We start from the raw sequence: 17,007 nt of genomic DNA, 5'->3' as shown, positions 1-17,007 counted from the left end.
TACCGCAACGTAAGCCGGAAATTCCTGTACCGGTAGAGGCGGGCGGAATGCAGATTGACAGGTGGTTGGGAGGCTGGATTCCTGTAATGGGAGAGGTGGGCGTAACGCAGATTGACAGGTGGTTGGGAGGCCAGATTCCTTACAATTACCCTATGTACATACGTAACTATATGACCAGTGGGATCCTATATCACATATTATCACAAGAATAAGAAATTATACTCCATTATATATGATGTACCAAAATACATTCTGCTGTCATATATAACTAATTAAAACAAATTAAAAATTTAATTATAAAAAGATATGCAAATTGTCCATTGTGCACAGCCCTGCTTTTTCCTATTGCAGAACTGTTTTAATGTCGACCTTTGGTATAGATGGGAAACCCATATACCTCTGGAAGGAAACCCTGCTTGTTTGGGTTCTGCATAAGGGCAGGCATAAATGTCTGGAATCTGCAACCTAAGCAAAGCAAGCAAGTAGGTGGTAAAATACCTAATTAGAGGGTTGCTGAAAGTCGTGTTTCAAGGCATGATATATATAATTGCACAAATACTCCTACTTTGGGTACTAATTCTAAGACAAGTGTTTGTGAGCATGATTTCACTGCTTTTTCCAAAATCTCCAAAGCCAAATAGTGTCCCCTGGGGCAGCATCCATCTTAGCAAAACAGTGCCTGATGACTACAAGTGCTTCTCATCCTGACTTGGCATTGGCCCATGAGAGAGTTCCTCTGCTGCAGTGAGCTTAGCTGTTTTCATTAACACGATTAATAGCAGCTGCCATAACTGACAGCCCCCACCCTAGGCTTAGTGACCTGATACAAAAATGCTTACCTCTCATTTGCCAGAAGCCCAGTGTGGGTTTGGCTTCCCTTCTCACAAGAAATGCAGTTTCCCAAGGACTCTGCTGCAGGGAAAGGAGATGTATACACAGCACCTGGCTTACAGACTATAGGCCAGAGTGTCCCATCACTTCACACAGAATCCAGGGAAGTCTAGTGATTATAGACTGAGAACTACAGAACATTTGGGGAGTGCTGACTTTTTCTGCCATATTGGGTATTATAATTGGCTGACCTCCTATGTTTTCTGGCAAATTTTAACAAAACTGTTGAATAGGTTGAAACCAGGAAAAAAAAAGCCTGAACAAATCATGAAGTACCTTCCTTTATGGTTTTCTTTTTTTGTGGTGCTGAACTTGAACTCAGGGTTTCACACAGGCTAAGCAAGTCCTTTACCCCTAAGCTACATCCCCTGGTCCCCTTATATTTATATTAATTTTTTTCAGAAATCCCCTATCCACATTCCAGTTACCCTCTCCAATATCAGTCTTCGGTTGGGCTCTGGATCCTAGCAGGAGGTCTGTAAGGAATAGCAATGCTTTTTTCCTAAAGGAAGATATTATGTAAAGGCCTTAAGGTCAAAAGAATGCTTTTCTTTTGCAAGTAACTAGAATCATTTCTAGAAGTAAGACTATGAAAATAAGCCAATGCAGTTCTCTTCTTGACAGCTGTAGTTTGAATGCTCATTTGTTCCTGTGTTGAGGTAGGCTTCCAAGACTCAGCTGGCAGATGCATCATATCACATAGTTGCTCAGTTCTTTCTGGACACAAGGAAAGTATTAGGTGCAGAATGTTCCTCAGGTAGCAAAAAAACTGTTGAAAAATAAAACAGAAACTTTGTGCTATGAACAGTTCCAAATTTTACCTTAGTTATTCCAGAGATAGTGAGATTGGGTCTGGCCACATAAAAAGTACAAACAGGAAATATTTAGCCACCTCTTAAACTCAGCAGATCTTTCTTCTTCAGTAGGCAAGTAGAGATAGATGAACTCTCAACCTGGTGTATCAATTTGTGAATGATAAATGAGTAAGGAATTGACAGGAACACCTTCATCAAGGGCACATGGAAACTTAGAGGAGGAGGGTGATGGAACCATATGATTTTTACTTTCATCAAAAGAGTACCTTTTTTCACATTTGTTTATTATTATAAACAAATGGGATACATGTTGTTTCTCTATTTGTACATGGAGTCAAGGCATACCATTCTCAGAGCAGACCACCCAGTGAACAAAAGAGTACTTAATTTAACAAAGAAGAAAAGGAAAAGTGAGACAGTGGAACAGGGAAAGGGATGGAAGGGAGAGGAAAAGAAGGGAAAAAGAAATAAACCAATAAATAGGTGACTGAAGAAAGGTAAATGGACAGGAAGAAAGGAAGACAAAAAGAAAAGACTTCCCTCACTCATAGTCAGCAGCTCTCCAAAACTGTACCTCATTGAAGGTGTTGGGTGTTTCAATCCAGTGCTCTAGGACTTGTAACATATTCAAGAAGTCCTACAGTTTTCAAGACGTGCTATGGCTGGGTCTTTCCTTCCAAGATGGCATGGGGAAAGAAAATGGCTTAATGTCTGGGACCCAGATGCCTGCAAAAGCCCTCCCAGGATCTGGGATATAGATGCTATCTTTTCTGAGTCACCAGGTATACTGCCTGTGGGAGCCACTGACAAATTGCTACTAACTCTCAGAGATTCAACTGCCCATGACCACTCTGCTCAGGGCTCCACATGGTTGCTGCAGTGCTTACTACACTGATAGAAATGTGAAACCTATTCCTTTTAACAGTCTTTAAGCACAAACTCACACAACATAAAATATTTATGAGCTTTCATTTATGACTTGAGGGCTTTGATGAAAAATGGGGACTAAAGCTGCTGCAACTAGCAGAGCATCAACAAAGGGTCTTGTAGAGGGGTGATGGGAGATTAAGAAAAATACAGAGACAAAACAAAACACAAGAAAAATAGGTATTTTTAAGCAAAGCTGGGACCAGGTGGTACACTGCCCATTGATGGAGGAACAGTGACCCAGAACTAGCTCCATAAGTTTATTATATAGGGTCTCATTATCAGGAATTTAAACTAAAGACGCTTTGTAAATTGTTCAAGGCTTGTGAGTTATCAAGAGGCTTTTTTGTGTGCTAAAAAGTTAGAGTCAGAAACATTTTGCTGCTATCCTGCTGCACCCATAAAGCCCATTGTACTGGAACATCTGATAACTGTTGATGTCAGAGCTGAGTATCAAAGCTGTTCATGTCCTCACCTTTTGGCAAGGAACGTTTCCCAGGCTTGTCTTTTGCCTACACTGCAGGATCAGCCAATGACTTGCTCTTCACATAAAGCTATCAAAAGTTATTATCTTAAAAATCCATTTTATGAAGATGTATTCCAGTTTCATGAATAGGAAGACTCAATATTGTTAAGATGTCAATATTCCCTAAATTAATGGATTTAACACACCATCAATCCAAGTTCTGGATGATTATTTTTAGAAATTGACAAGCTCATTCTAACACGAATAACAAATGCAAAGGACTTTGAATAGGAAAAGCAACTTAAAGAGGAAGAACCTAGTCAGAGGACTGTGCCTTAGTGAAAGGCAGGTTACAAATCTGCAGTAAGGAAGACAATGCAATATTGGTATAAAGAGATGTGAATCCAAAGAGCAGAATATAGTTTAGAGATAGACTTACACAGACATGGTCATCTGGTATTGACAAAAGCACAAAGGCTTTGCAGTGGAAAGAGGATAACTTTTAAAGAAATGGTGATAGAATGATTATTATTCATATGCAAAAAACACTATGAGGACCCAAAGCACAGGGCAGACTACTCTAAAGCCAGGAGCTCTTGCTGTGACCCTATACAGCTAAAGCAGCAGGATAGGTATGCACATCCACCCCTCCAACCCTTACCAGGACTTGAGCACTTATCCTCAACCCGAAAGAAAATATTGTCTGACTTCACTATAGGTGTGAGAATTCTGTATGTGCACCAGGACCAGAAGTGTAAAGAAATATGACCCAGAAGTGCAATGCCTGTGCCCCCCTCCAACCTTCTCACTGCAGCAAGCCAATTTTTCAGCTGTCTGTGACTTCTCTGCTGCCCATGCTTTGTGTTCTAGACTTTCCAATGGCCCTTACTCTGCAGCTTCTTTCAGTTCCTTTGTCTCCTTGACTGTGGTTTGTGGAGTATGACAGCTGTACAGTGGCCCCCATTGATGGTGACCCTGTGTGAGTCATGGTGGGGTGGGGCTAATTAGCTATGATCTGGGGAAAGAGGGGTGGAAGAAATAGGTCAGGCAATCAGGTTCAAAAGGGTGGAGGGGAAGGGCAGGTTCAGGGTGAGGGATTGCATGACAGCAATCCTTAGCAAAAGAGACAGGACCGGAAAAAGCAGACCCCCAAGTGTACCATAACTCAGGGTGCCATGGTAAGATGTTAAAAGTGGGTCAAGGCAGGAATTTGCAAAATAAAAAGAAGGTGGGCATTTCTGTGTTCTAGAAATCAAAGTAGCATTTTCCTCAAGGATTCAGGTGCAAGCAAAGCTAAACCTTGTAAATAGACCTCATTATTTTTTAAAAAAATTTGTGTTTTGAAGTTTTGATTTTAAAATTTAGCTTAGAGTTTTTGAATGTTTTAAAAATCAAAATTTGAAAATTTAGTTTAACTTTGCACACTTAATTTTGGAAATTTAAGTGGATTTAATTTTTAAATATTTTATTTGTTCTTTTTATACATGACAGTAGAATGTATTTTTTATTTTTAATTTATTTTATTTTCCTTGTTATAATTAGTTGTACATGACAGTAGCATGCATTTATACAATTTTATAGGTCATACATAAATGGAGTGTAATCTCCCATTTTTCTGATTATACATATTGTAGGATCACATCGGTCATGCAGCCATATATGTACATGAGGTAATATTTTGGCATATTATACATGCATGAAGAATAACTTCCCATTCTTGTGATTCTACATGATGTGGAGTTACGCCGGCTGTGAGTACACACATGAACATGTCTAATCCATGAACTTTTACTTATCCCTCCCCCCTTTATTGTATCTCATCATCTGCACATCAGAGAGAACATTTAGACTTTGGTTTTTGACATTGGCTTATTTTATTTAGCATGATGTTCTTCATACATCCATTTACTGGCAAATGTCACAATTTTATTCTTCCTTATGGCTAATATTTCTTTATCCATCCATCTGCTGAAGGGCATCTAGGTTGGTTCCATGCCTTGGTTATTATGAATTGAGCTGCTATGAACGTTGATGGGCTACATCACTGTGGTTGCTGATTTTAGGTCTTTTGGGTGTAAACCAAGAAGTGGAGGTTCCATTCCAAGTTTTCTGAGGAATCTTCATACTACTTTCCAGAGCGGTTGCACCAGTTGCAGTCCCACCAGCAATGTATGAGTGCATCTTTTTCACCACATCCTTGCCAGCATTGTTACTTGTATTCTTGATAACTGCCAATCTAACTGAAGTGAGATGAAATCTTAGAGTAGTTTTGAGTTGCATTTCTCTAATTACTAGCAATGTTGAGCATTTTTTCATATGTTTGTTAACCAATCGTATTTCTTCTTTTGTGAAGCATCTGTTCAGTTCTTTGCTCATTTATTGATTGGGTGATTTGGTTGTTTTGGTGTAAGTTTTTTGACTCCTTTATATGTCCTGGAGATTAATGCTCTGAGGTACAGGGGGCAAAGATTTTTTCCCTTAAGTGGATTTAATTACTGAAAATTTAAGTCATATGTTTTAATTAAGCACTTTAAAATGGACATTGTGAATGCTTTTAAAATTTAAATGTGTGATTTATTTTCTTAAAGATCTTTTTGACATCTATTTTGGATGTTTGTAGACATACCATTCAAATATTTACATATATTCACATATTTATATGTATAAGTATATACATACATATACATTTTTATATTTCAAATATGTGTCAGATGCCCACATAATACAGCCCATGAAGCATGCACATTATGTTTTCCCTGCCTGCCCTGTCAGGCTCCCACTTGTGCCACCAATCATTCTCACTCTGCATCCTCTGCATCCATGGGCACCCAGCAATCTTAACCTATCCCAACCCACTGTAGCCTCAGATGGCCCTCACAGAATCTGTCTACTGCTCTGTGATTGGCCATGGACCCTCCTTACTTCAGGTGGCACACAGGAAGTACCTTACCCTCTGGAGAGTTGCCCCACAAGCTCAGGGGCCCGCAGTACAAACCCACCCTTGCTACAGCCTGATATTTCCTTTCCTCTCTAGAAGACCCAGGTGGGCAGATATGTTTGCAGGTACAAGGTATGGGTGTTCCTCAATGGGTCTGAGTGATTTAAGAATCTTCAGGCCCCCACACTTTCTAGAGGTGTCTAAATCTTTAATAGTAACTCCAGGAGTGCTTGTGTGCCCACTGAGTCACTTCCATTGCAGAGAACTCTGTCCAATTGTCCTGTTCCTTTTTTGTGAGGGATATGACAAGAGGCACAAGCCTGTCCTGTCAATCTTAACACTGAGGACTTCAAATGCAAAAATGAATGAAGTGAGACAACCAGTGGGAAACAGGTTTCTTCATTTCAGCACCTGGGGTGATACTTGTTTTTCATGCATTCCATTTTTGCATTTGCTCACAAGGCAGCATTTACTATGTTCTCCAAGTTTCCTTAAGAATATTGAGTCCAGGCCCATAGGTTATAACATTTCAAAGGCAACATCTTTGAGTGACATTCAAACCAGTAACCTAAGGATGCTCCTGGACAAACACCTAAAGTCCTCTGCTCTACCAACTGGTTGATGGAAAGGTGCTGTGATACTCCCTTAAGAATATTTAGATGTTGGTTGTTGGTTTGAATTTGACTATGTTCCATTCCTTTTTAACAAATGGAAGTTTTTAGGTATATTAGACAAATTCTCAAACTGATCTAAAAGTTTTCCCAAACATTTAAGATTGCATGTGTGCATGTGTGTATTTATGTATGTGTCTCTATTTAAGCTATGGTAGCACATTCCTGTAATCCCAGGGACTTAGGAGGCTAAGAGAGGAGGAGTGCAAGTAGACCAGCCTCAGTAACAGTAAGATACCCAGCAATTTAGCAAGACTTTCTTTTTTCAAAAAAATTTTCCCTTTTATTTATTTTTTAGTTTTTTTTAATTTTGTATGTAAATGGAGCACAACTGTTCATTTCTCTGGTTGTACACAATGCAGAGTCACACCATTCATGCAATCATACATGTACATAGGATAATAATGTCTATCTCATTCTACCATCTTTTCCAACACCTACCCCTTCCCCTCCTCTCACTCCCCTCTGCCCAATCCAAAGTTCCTCCATTCTTCCCTTGCCTACCCCCTTAAGGATCAGCATCCATTTATTGGAGAAAATATTTGACCCTTAGTTTTTTAGGATTGGCTTTGCTTAGCATGATATTCTCCAACTATTTACCTGAAAATGCCATAATTTTATTCCTTTTTTAAGGCTGTAATATTCCATTGTGTATATATACCATAGTTTCTTTATCCATTCGTCAACTGAAGAGAATTTAGGTTGGTTAGTTATTGTGAATTGAGCTGCTAGAAACATTGATGTGGCTGCATCACTGTAATATGCTTATTTTAAGTCCTTTGGGAATAAACCAAGGAGTGAGATAGCTGGATCAAATGGTGGTTCCATTTGAAGTTTTCTGAGGAATCTCCATATTGCCATCCACAGTGGTTACACCAAGTTGCAGTCCCATGAGCAATGAATGAGTGTACCTTTTCCCCCTTGTCTCGCCAACACTTATTATTGCTTGTATTCTTAATAATTGCCATTTTGACTGGAGTGAGATGAAATCTTAGTTTGTATTTGTATTTCTTTAATTGCTCGAGATGTTGAACATTCTCATATATTTGTTGATAGATTGTATATCTTCTTCTGTGAAGTGTCTGTTCAGTTCCTTAGCCCATTTCTTGATTGGGTTATTTGTTTTTTTGGTGTTAAGTTTTTTGAGTTCTTTATATATCCTGGAAATTAGTGCTCTATCTGAGGTGCATATGGTAAAGATTTTCTCCCCTTCTGTAGCCTCTCTCTTCACATTGTTGATTGTTTCCGTTGCTTAGGAGAAGTTTTTAGTTTGACTCCATCCCATTTATTGATTCTGGATTTTATTTCTTACACTTCAGGAGTCTTGTTAACAAAATAAGGAGCTAAGAAGACATGGTGAAGATTTGGGCCTACTTTATTTTCTATTAGGCACAGGGTCTCTGGTCTAATTCCTGGGTCCTTGATCCACTTTGAGATGAGTTTTGTGCAGGGTGAGACAGGAGTTTAACTTCATTTTACTACATATGGATTTCCAAGTTTCCCAGAAGCATTTGTTGAAGAGGATATCTTTTCTCCAATTTTGGCACCTCTGTCTAGTATGAGATAACTGTATTTATGTGGGTTTATCTCTGGGTCTTCTATTCTGTACCATTGGTCTATGTGTCTGTTTTGACACCAATGCCATGTCATTTTTGTTACTATACCTCTGTAGAATTTTTTTAAGTTCTGGTATTGTGATGCCTCCTGCTTTACTCGTCTTGCTAAGAATAGTTTTGACTATTCTGGGTCTTTTATTTTTCTAAATGAATTTCATGATTGCTTTTTCTATTTCTATGAGGAATGTCCTTGTGATTTTCATTGAAATTGCATTAAATCTGTATACTACTTTTGGTAGTACATCCATTTTGACAATACTAATTCTGCCTATCCAAGAACAAGGGAGATCTTTTCATCTTCTAAAAGTCTTCTTAATTTCTTTCTTTAGGGTTCTGTAGTTTTCATTATAGAGGTCTTTCATCTCTTTTGTTAGATTGATTCCCAAGTTTTTTGTTTTTTGGGGTATTTGGGGGGATTTTTTTTGTTTGGTTTTTGTTTTATTTTGTTTTGTTTTGTTTTGTTTTGTTTTGTTTTGTTTTGTTTTTTGAGGCTATTGTGAATGAGTAGTTTTCCTTCTTGGGAACATGAAATGGAAAGAGGCTTATGTTGCCTATGTGAGAGACCCTCAGGGCTTAGCACACTGAACCCACATACTGTGATTGGCACACTAACAACACTTAGCCCCATCACTATGGTAACCTAGCCCCTCTTTCATCCTCAGCATGTTCCTTTCCTCTTGTTTTTCTGCCAGTGACCTTTTAGCCCATTGGTTATGATCCCTGCTCATGTTGTGAGCCCTTTGGGTGTTACAACTCTCAGACATATTCTGCCCACCAACTGCTTGACAATATAAGCCTGCCTGTGTAACAACAAAGTGGATCAAGTTCACTGAAACTGGTCTCCAGAGGTCTTCCTTAGACTCCTTTGCCACAACCTCCTCAGCTGTTCAGTGGGTCCCAGCTGGACCGAGAGACACCACATTTCCTAATTTCTCTTTCAGAGATTCATCACAGAAATGCATTTGATTTATGAGTGTTGATTTTATATGCTGCTACTTTGCTGAATTCATTCATAAGTTCTATAAGTTTCCTGGAGGAGTCTTTTGGGTCCTCTAACTATAGAATCATATCGTCAGCAAATAGTGATAATTTGAGTTCTTTTCCTATTAAAGTCACTTTAATTTCTTTCATCTGTCTAAATGCTCTAACCAGACTTTCAAGAATTATGTTGAATAGAAGTGGTGAAAGATGCCATTCCTGACTTGTTCCAGTTTTTATAGGTATGCTTTTAATTTTTCTTCATTAAGAATGATGTTGTCATTGGGTTTAGCATAGATAAAATTTACAATTTTGATGTATATTCCTGTTATCATAATATTTCTAGTATTTTGAACATGAAGAGATGCTGTATTTTGTCAAATGCTTTTTCTGCATTTATTGAGATGATTATATGGTTCTTATTTTTAAGTCTATTGCTGTAATGCATTATGTTTATTGATTTCCATATGTTGAACCAAACTTGCATTCTTGGGATGAGCCAACCCTATTTGATCATGATGCACTATCTTTTTAATGTTTTTGTTTGTGATTTTTTTCCCTCTTTACCATTACTTTTATTTCTTTGTGTAATAGGCAAACAATTTTAATACTTAACATTTGCTAATGATGACACATAATCCTTGGGGTATATGTATGCCTGTGGATGCATACACCCCACACACATACATATAGGTATGTATGTGTATATATAATTGCTATAATGAGAGCACATACAACCATGAAAAAGGTAATATACAATTAAATGAAATATTAAACCAATAACAAGATAAACTATAGATTTCAGAGAAGGGATAGGCATGTGGATATGGAAAGGACAAATTAAGCCTTCAAGGTGGAAAATTTGTTCTGAACCTTAAGCTGTATAGCTGTAATAGCTACAACATAGCTGTAGAAGGGGAAGGTAGGTACTCCAGCTGCAGAATTGAGTCAAGATTTCTAAAGACCCATGTTCACTGAGGCATCTCAGTAAAGAATGGGAGATCACAGTGGAACAAGAACTAGAAGAAATTTATGTAAGAAATCTTATATGCCCTTAAATTTAAACTCTTATAGAATTAGCAATGAAATATTAATGGGCTCTTAAGCAAGGAAATGACATAACCAAAGTAGTTCCTCATGATCAAAAGGAGAAACTAGTTAGGGAAGAAGCCAAAGGCAAAAAGTTGCAAGCAAATACAGTGATTTTAAAGAAATGAAAGATTTGAGATTTTGTTATGGTATTGGCACGGCAAGGACAAGAATGTCAAAAATTTTCAGCCTATCACAGGTAAAACTCAATGTTTTTTTATAAGTTCACAACATCCAGAACCATTTGATCTTTTGATTATCAGTAACTAAGGACCTCCTGCACTTCGTTGAACTCGACCTTTCTGATCGGTTAGCTCTCTTTACAGCAGTATATACACAATAGCATGCCTGATTCTTAAAGGTACCTCAGAGGTAAATAAAATACTATCTCTTAGCAGAAGTTCTCAAGTTTTTACTGAACCTGTGAATTACCAGGAGCATATTTAAATCGCAGTTACTAATTCCTATCTTAGACCTGAATTATTTAAGATGTATCTCAGATGATTCCAACACAGCTGGTCTTCAAGTCCCATCTCAGACAAGTCATTTAAGCTCCCTGGCTTCAGTACCATTATCTATAAAACAGGCAATAATTGTTATCTAATACAGTTCTAAAAGTTAAATAAAGTCAGGTGCAGTGAAGCACTCCTGTAATCCCAACAGCTCAGGAGGCTGAGGCAGGAGGATCTCAAGTTCAAAGCCAGCTTCAGCAAAAAAGTGAGGTGCTAAGCCTCTAAATAAAATACAAAATAGGGCTGGGGATGTGGCTCAGTGGTTGAGTGCCCCTGAGTTCAATCCTCAGTATCCAAAACAAACAAACAAAAAACATCAAGCCAGGCATGGTGGCACAACATCTATAATCCCAGCAGCTCAGAAGGCTGAAGCAGGAGGATTGAAAGTTCAAAGCCAGCCTCAGCAACTTAATGAGGCCCTAAGGAACTTAGAGAAATCCTGTTTCAAAAGATAAAAACAGGCCAGGCATGTGGCTCAGTGGTTAAGTGCCCCTGGGTTCAATCCCCAATAGCAAAAATAAAAACTAATCAACAGTTCACTTGTTATTCTTGAACAAAGTTCAAATTTAAAGGAATAGAAGATCTCCTACATAGATTTCCTTTAGTCCCCTTTTCCACTGTGATCTCCCATTAGATCTGCGGAGTTCCTAATTTGGTGTATTAATAAAGAGAGCACCTTAGAGGAGCTTTTCTTTTTCTTGTCCACTGCAAAGAAGGTAATTTTATATATGCTTTTTCCTGTCTATTCACACAAAAAGACTGTTCTTCAAATTGAGAGAAGACAAAGAGAACAGCAATCCAAGATAAATGGAGATCAACTATTAAATAGCCCACCTACTTCCAGAACTCTTCCCTCCAACTTTTCTTCTGTCAGTTTCTTGGGAGTTGGTGGACAAAATTTTGATGGTTATGAGCAAGGACTCTACAGATAGTACTGAAGATGATCACCCTTCCAGTATCTGTTCCATTCCTTCTAGTTCATGAGTTGATGGCATTTATTCACTTGGAGGCTAGAGACAAGTTCATTTCTAGGTCATGTGACCTGATAGAATGAGGCAGAAGACTGAATGGAGTTACCAGTTACTTAAAGACAAGTTCAGTTTTCTCAGGTTATTTTGGAACTATTTTGTGGGCACTGTTTCTCAGGTTATTTTTGAACTATTTTGTAGTGGGGAACTTTTATGATTTTTGAGCAGTAAAGTAAAATAATCAAAACTAGCACAAAAACAGTATCTCCCTCCCCTCCCCCCAGAAAAACCAACAATAAAACTAATAAATTTTTTAATTGATATTTTTGTTAAAATATAAACTAACACTAAATTCTTAGTCTAAATTAGACTAAATATAAATTAGACTAAATGTAAATACAACCCAGTGAATGGATTTATAATCCACTTAAGTGTTCCTTAAGTGTCCAGACATTTTCTTCCATCTTTTCCCTTTTTCCTAAATGTATTCTGCCCATTCTTCACTTATCACATGTACCTGATTCCATCAAGCATCATTTCTCAGGATCAGGCTATTTGAATAATTATGAAGCCTGTTTGGAGCTTTCAAAATCTTAAAACTTGTTATCTTCACTACACATCTCACGGTACTACCTTTATCAATTTTTTTAGGGGGGGGAGTACCAGAATGTTCCATAAGGAACCAATAAAAGTGGTTCACTTCTATAAAAAGGGAGATGAGTATATTCAGTGACTATTATATTAACCACCTAATGCAAATACATCAAAAACTACTCCTCCTTATGTTAATTAACAAAATTATAACACTAAGTTCAATTACTACTTTTGTCATTCACTTAATGCTTACAAGATTATTCAGATTATTATCAAAATGACTTTCCATACCTTGACATTTGCTTGCCAAACACTTCACATTTCATCTTAATTCCTACAAAGAAATTCAAACATACTTTCCTTACCTAAAAACACATAAGAGGCTAAAAGGCATTTAGGATTTTTTAGACCTTGAAAAAGAGTGTTACATTTCCAACCTGTACTTAAGTTATATATCAGTTTCTATTTTGTGACACAACTTCAATTTAAGGGCATCATTGTTAAATTATCTGGATACTGCTTCATTTTGTCAAGTCAGATTCCTTCACATCAAGGCCCTTATTCAAGATTTCTTTTTCTTTTAAATTAGGTAGAAGTTCTCCAAGACTACATGGTGCTGTACTCTTCAATTTTTGCTCCACAGGAGAAAACTTAATTAGTGGTGATAGAGACCGTTTTCTTTCACCAAGGGATATGCGTAAAGATGGTTTTGTATAGTCAATGAGCAAATCGTTGGTATCCAAAAAGTTAAGCATATCATCTGCTTCCATATTTTTGGGTGAAGGGCTCGATTCTGGTTTGTGTCTTTAAAGAGTTTCAGGATTAAAGAGGTAAGATTCTTCCCTTTTCTTGTAAAGAGATTTCTTCAGAGTCCCATAACTACTACTACTAGCCTGTAAATTGAAGTCTGATTCTGAAGTAGTCTGTCTTCCCACATCATCTGAAAAAATGTCACTGTACACAGGACTATTCAGTTCCAATTTAAAATTGGCCTCTGAACTACTAGAACTATTAAGACTTAGGTGACCAACTTCTTCTGGAAGAATTTCATGTAATATGCCAAAATCTGCATCCTTAAGACTCTTAGAACTAATTCCACTTGATAGCTGAAAAGAGTTCCATAACATAGTTTTATGTGTGGAAGGTTCATTATAAGAAGCTTGTGAGCAGTCCAGTATTTTAATACACTCCTCTTCATTTCTACCTTTCACTTCTATTCTATTGCCCACAGTAGGGGAGAATATCTCTATTTGGCTGATTTTTGAAAGCTTGGTTGGTAAAGCTGTACATTCTAAATCTTGCTTACAAATTATTTTCTTATTTAACAAATCTGACTGATCTTCTACTGGGGATTCAGCTTTATGGCTGGTCACATGTTTCTGAGGCGTACCCTTAAGGCAACATGACACTTTCTCTTCAGCCAAATGAGAATGGTCAAAATCTGAGAAAAAAACTAGCCATGCTAAATTCTTGATTATGAAACACAGGTAGGGATCCTGACAATACTTCTCCATGTTCAGTATCCACTTGAATTGGTTCTGTACTTCTATTTTCTTCAGCTTCAATTGCTTTTCTCCATGAGCTCCTAATTTCAGTTATTAAGTTTTCTGGAGTTCGGGGACTTTGTTTCCTTGTTAAGAAGGGGTTAGAAACTAGAGAATCAATTAGTTCCTCTTATTTTACTTCTTTTCCTTCAGAGAGCTGTGGTGAATCAGATAAAACTGCTCGGGCAACCTCTTCTATTGCTCTTTTTGGAAAGGATCACTTTTTGGGGGGACCAGAGACACTTCAAGTGCCCTAGTCTCTGTAGTCTTCGCAGTATCTGATAATGAAGAATCTTTCACTTCAAATTCTGGTATTTTCTTAGATATTTTTTCATTTTTCTCTTTGGGAATTCTCATCTCCATATCCTTTTCAAGTAGTGTGACACTGTTTCTATCTGATGATGAAGCTGGTTGTAACAGGGAAGAGGCAAGGCTGTTGGCTAGATCACACACAGCTACCAAGGTATCAATGTCTGCTTTGCAATCCTTTTCTTCATTATGTTGCTTAGGCATATCTGGAAGTGAAGCAGGATACTGAAAAAGAATACTCCTTGTATATACTTCCTCTGACACAGGATCAAATGAAAGGGGAGTCATAGGTGGTAAAAGATCCACAGCTGGAGTTGAATTTTTAATTAGACTGAAAGGAGACAAACCAAGAAATTCTTCCCATTTTTCACACCATTCTCCTTGCTATTTAATAACAGAATGTCTTATAGTTGTGAGATCATCTTTTATTTTATACCTCATATGCTTCAGATCTGACAATCTTTCCCTCTGCAACTTGGTCTCTTTTTCAAGGTAGTGAAGGTCTATTGTGAATCTTGCTTGGTCAGCCTGACAACGTTCATATTTCATTATTTTTAAGACTTCATTTAACAACTGAATTACTGTTAAGAGGTTCAAATCTCCAGCCTCATAAACATTTCCTATATACAACTGACACACTTATTTCTCTATTTTGTCAAGCAAGAGCCTTGGAATATTAATGATGGCGTTAATTCCATCTAAAGCATATTGATTAACAAGACTAAGGACTGAACTAACAACTTCTCTCTCTTTTTCCAAAAATAGGAGTGTTTCATTCACTGAAGTACACAAAGACTGAACCTTTTTAATTTTCTCTTGTATGTTACTGTCATCATCACAGGGTTCCATTTTTTTTATTTGGTTTTGCAGACCTATACATTCTGATCTCAAATTGCCTATCTGCTTAACTGATAATTGTGCATTTTCCTGATATTGTTGGATAACACAATCATCTCTTTGCAAAATTTGTAAAAATCTGTTACGTGAAACATGCCATCTGGCAATGCACTTGTGCATATCTTGTGGTTTTACATTAAATGTTTCTGTAAAATGTAGAGAAGAATTTTTAGAATTGGTTTTAATATATTTTAAAGCAACAAATCTTGAAAAATGATACATCAGATGAATAAACTTAGGACCACCAGGAGACAGAAACAGTGAACCAACAACTTGAGGAAAGTTATTTCCACATTCAGCAGAAATCTTTTTTAACCATTCACAGCAGTGTTTCCGGAATTCAGTGTCACTTTTTTGGTCAAATGGAGGCCAGCAAAATTTAAAAACTTCTTTGGTGAGTGACTGATCCAGGGTTTGAAACAAAAAATAAGAAACTATTTGAAAGGCATCACGGTTCAGCTTATCAAACATTTTCACTCCGAGGTGCGTGTGCGACACGATCTTTCCGCAGGCGATGGTAGCAGGGCAGGCTTGAAGCCGAGGGCCTGCAGATACATCCAGAGATGCTGCCCCTCAAAAGAAGCGCCCCAAGCAGAGCTCATCCTCCCAGTAGGCTGGGTGACTTAAAAGGAAGAAAGCGCCGGCTCAAGCGACTGTGAGGCCCCTCAATATTCCTCCCCACCGGCAGCCTGAGGTCACGGGGACCCCTCCACTGCCATCGCCTGCCGCTCTCTAACCCGGAGCCATTTCGCCTCAAAAGGCCGAAAGGACTCTGAAAAACGGAGCGTCAAAGAACAGGGCAGCCACAGCTACCTAACCGAAGCCACCACAAACCAAACTTTGTTTGTGATTTGCCAGAACTTTATTGAGAATTTTTGCATATATGTTCATCAGAGATGTTGGTCTGAAATTTTCTTTCCTTGATGTGTCTTTGTGTGGTTTTGGTATCAGAGTGATACTAGTCTCACAAAATGAGTTTCGAAGGGTTCCCTCCATTTCTATTTCATGGAATAATTTGAGGAGTATTGTTGTTGATTCTTCTTTGAAGGTCTTTTAGAACACGACTAAGAATCCATCTGGTCCTGGACTTCTCTTGGTTGGTATCCTTTTGATGGAGTCTTCTATTTCATTGCTTGCAATTAATCTGTTTAAATTGTGCATGTCCTCCTACTTCAGTTTGGTTAAATCATAGGTCTCTAGAAATTTGTCAATGTCTTTAAGATTTTATTGAAGTATACATTTTCAAAATACTTTCTAATTATCTTCTGTATTTCAACAGTGTCCCTCATATTTTCTTTTTCATTGTGAATTTTAATAATTTGAGTTTTCTCTCTACTTTGATAGCATGGATAAGGTTTTATAAATGTTATTTATTTTTTCAAAGAACCAACTTTTGTTTTATCAATTTTTTCTATTGTTTCTTTTGTTGCAATTTCATTGATTTCAGCTCTCATTTTAATTATTTCCTGTCTTCTACTTCTTTCAATATTGATTTGTTCTTCTTTTTCTAGAGCTTTGAGATGTAATGTTAGGTTACTTATTTGTTGACTTTTTATTCTTTTAATGAATGAGTTCAGTGTAATGAACTTTCCTCTTGGCATTGCCTTCATAGTGTCCCAGAGGTTTTGATATGTTGTATTGGTATTCTCATTTACCTCTAAGAATTTTTTATCTCCTCCTTGATGTCTTCTGCTATCCATTATTCATTCAATAGCTTATTATTCACTCTTCAGGTATTGGTGTAGCTTCTATTTTTCATTTTATCATTGATTTCTTATTTAATTCCATTATG

The 17,007-nt window shown here is 37.4% G+C and overlaps 1 pseudogene; it reads right to left on the bottom strand.

Moving 5' to 3' along the window:
* Nucleotides 1-12,986: 12,986 nt before the first annotated feature.
* LOC124970746 (HAUS augmin-like complex subunit 6) lies at nt 12,987-15,817 on the bottom strand (annotated as a pseudogene).
* Nucleotides 15,818-17,007: the final 1,190 nt, after the last annotated feature.

Source organism: Sciurus carolinensis, chromosome 18 (genome assembly GCF_902686445.1).
Source record: "Sciurus carolinensis chromosome 18, mSciCar1.2, whole genome shotgun sequence".
Lineage (NCBI taxonomy): Eukaryota > Metazoa > Chordata > Mammalia > Rodentia > Sciuridae > Sciurus > Sciurus carolinensis.
The sequence above is the reverse complement of the archived record's forward strand: the minus strand, read 5'-3'. Positions and strand labels throughout refer to the sequence as shown.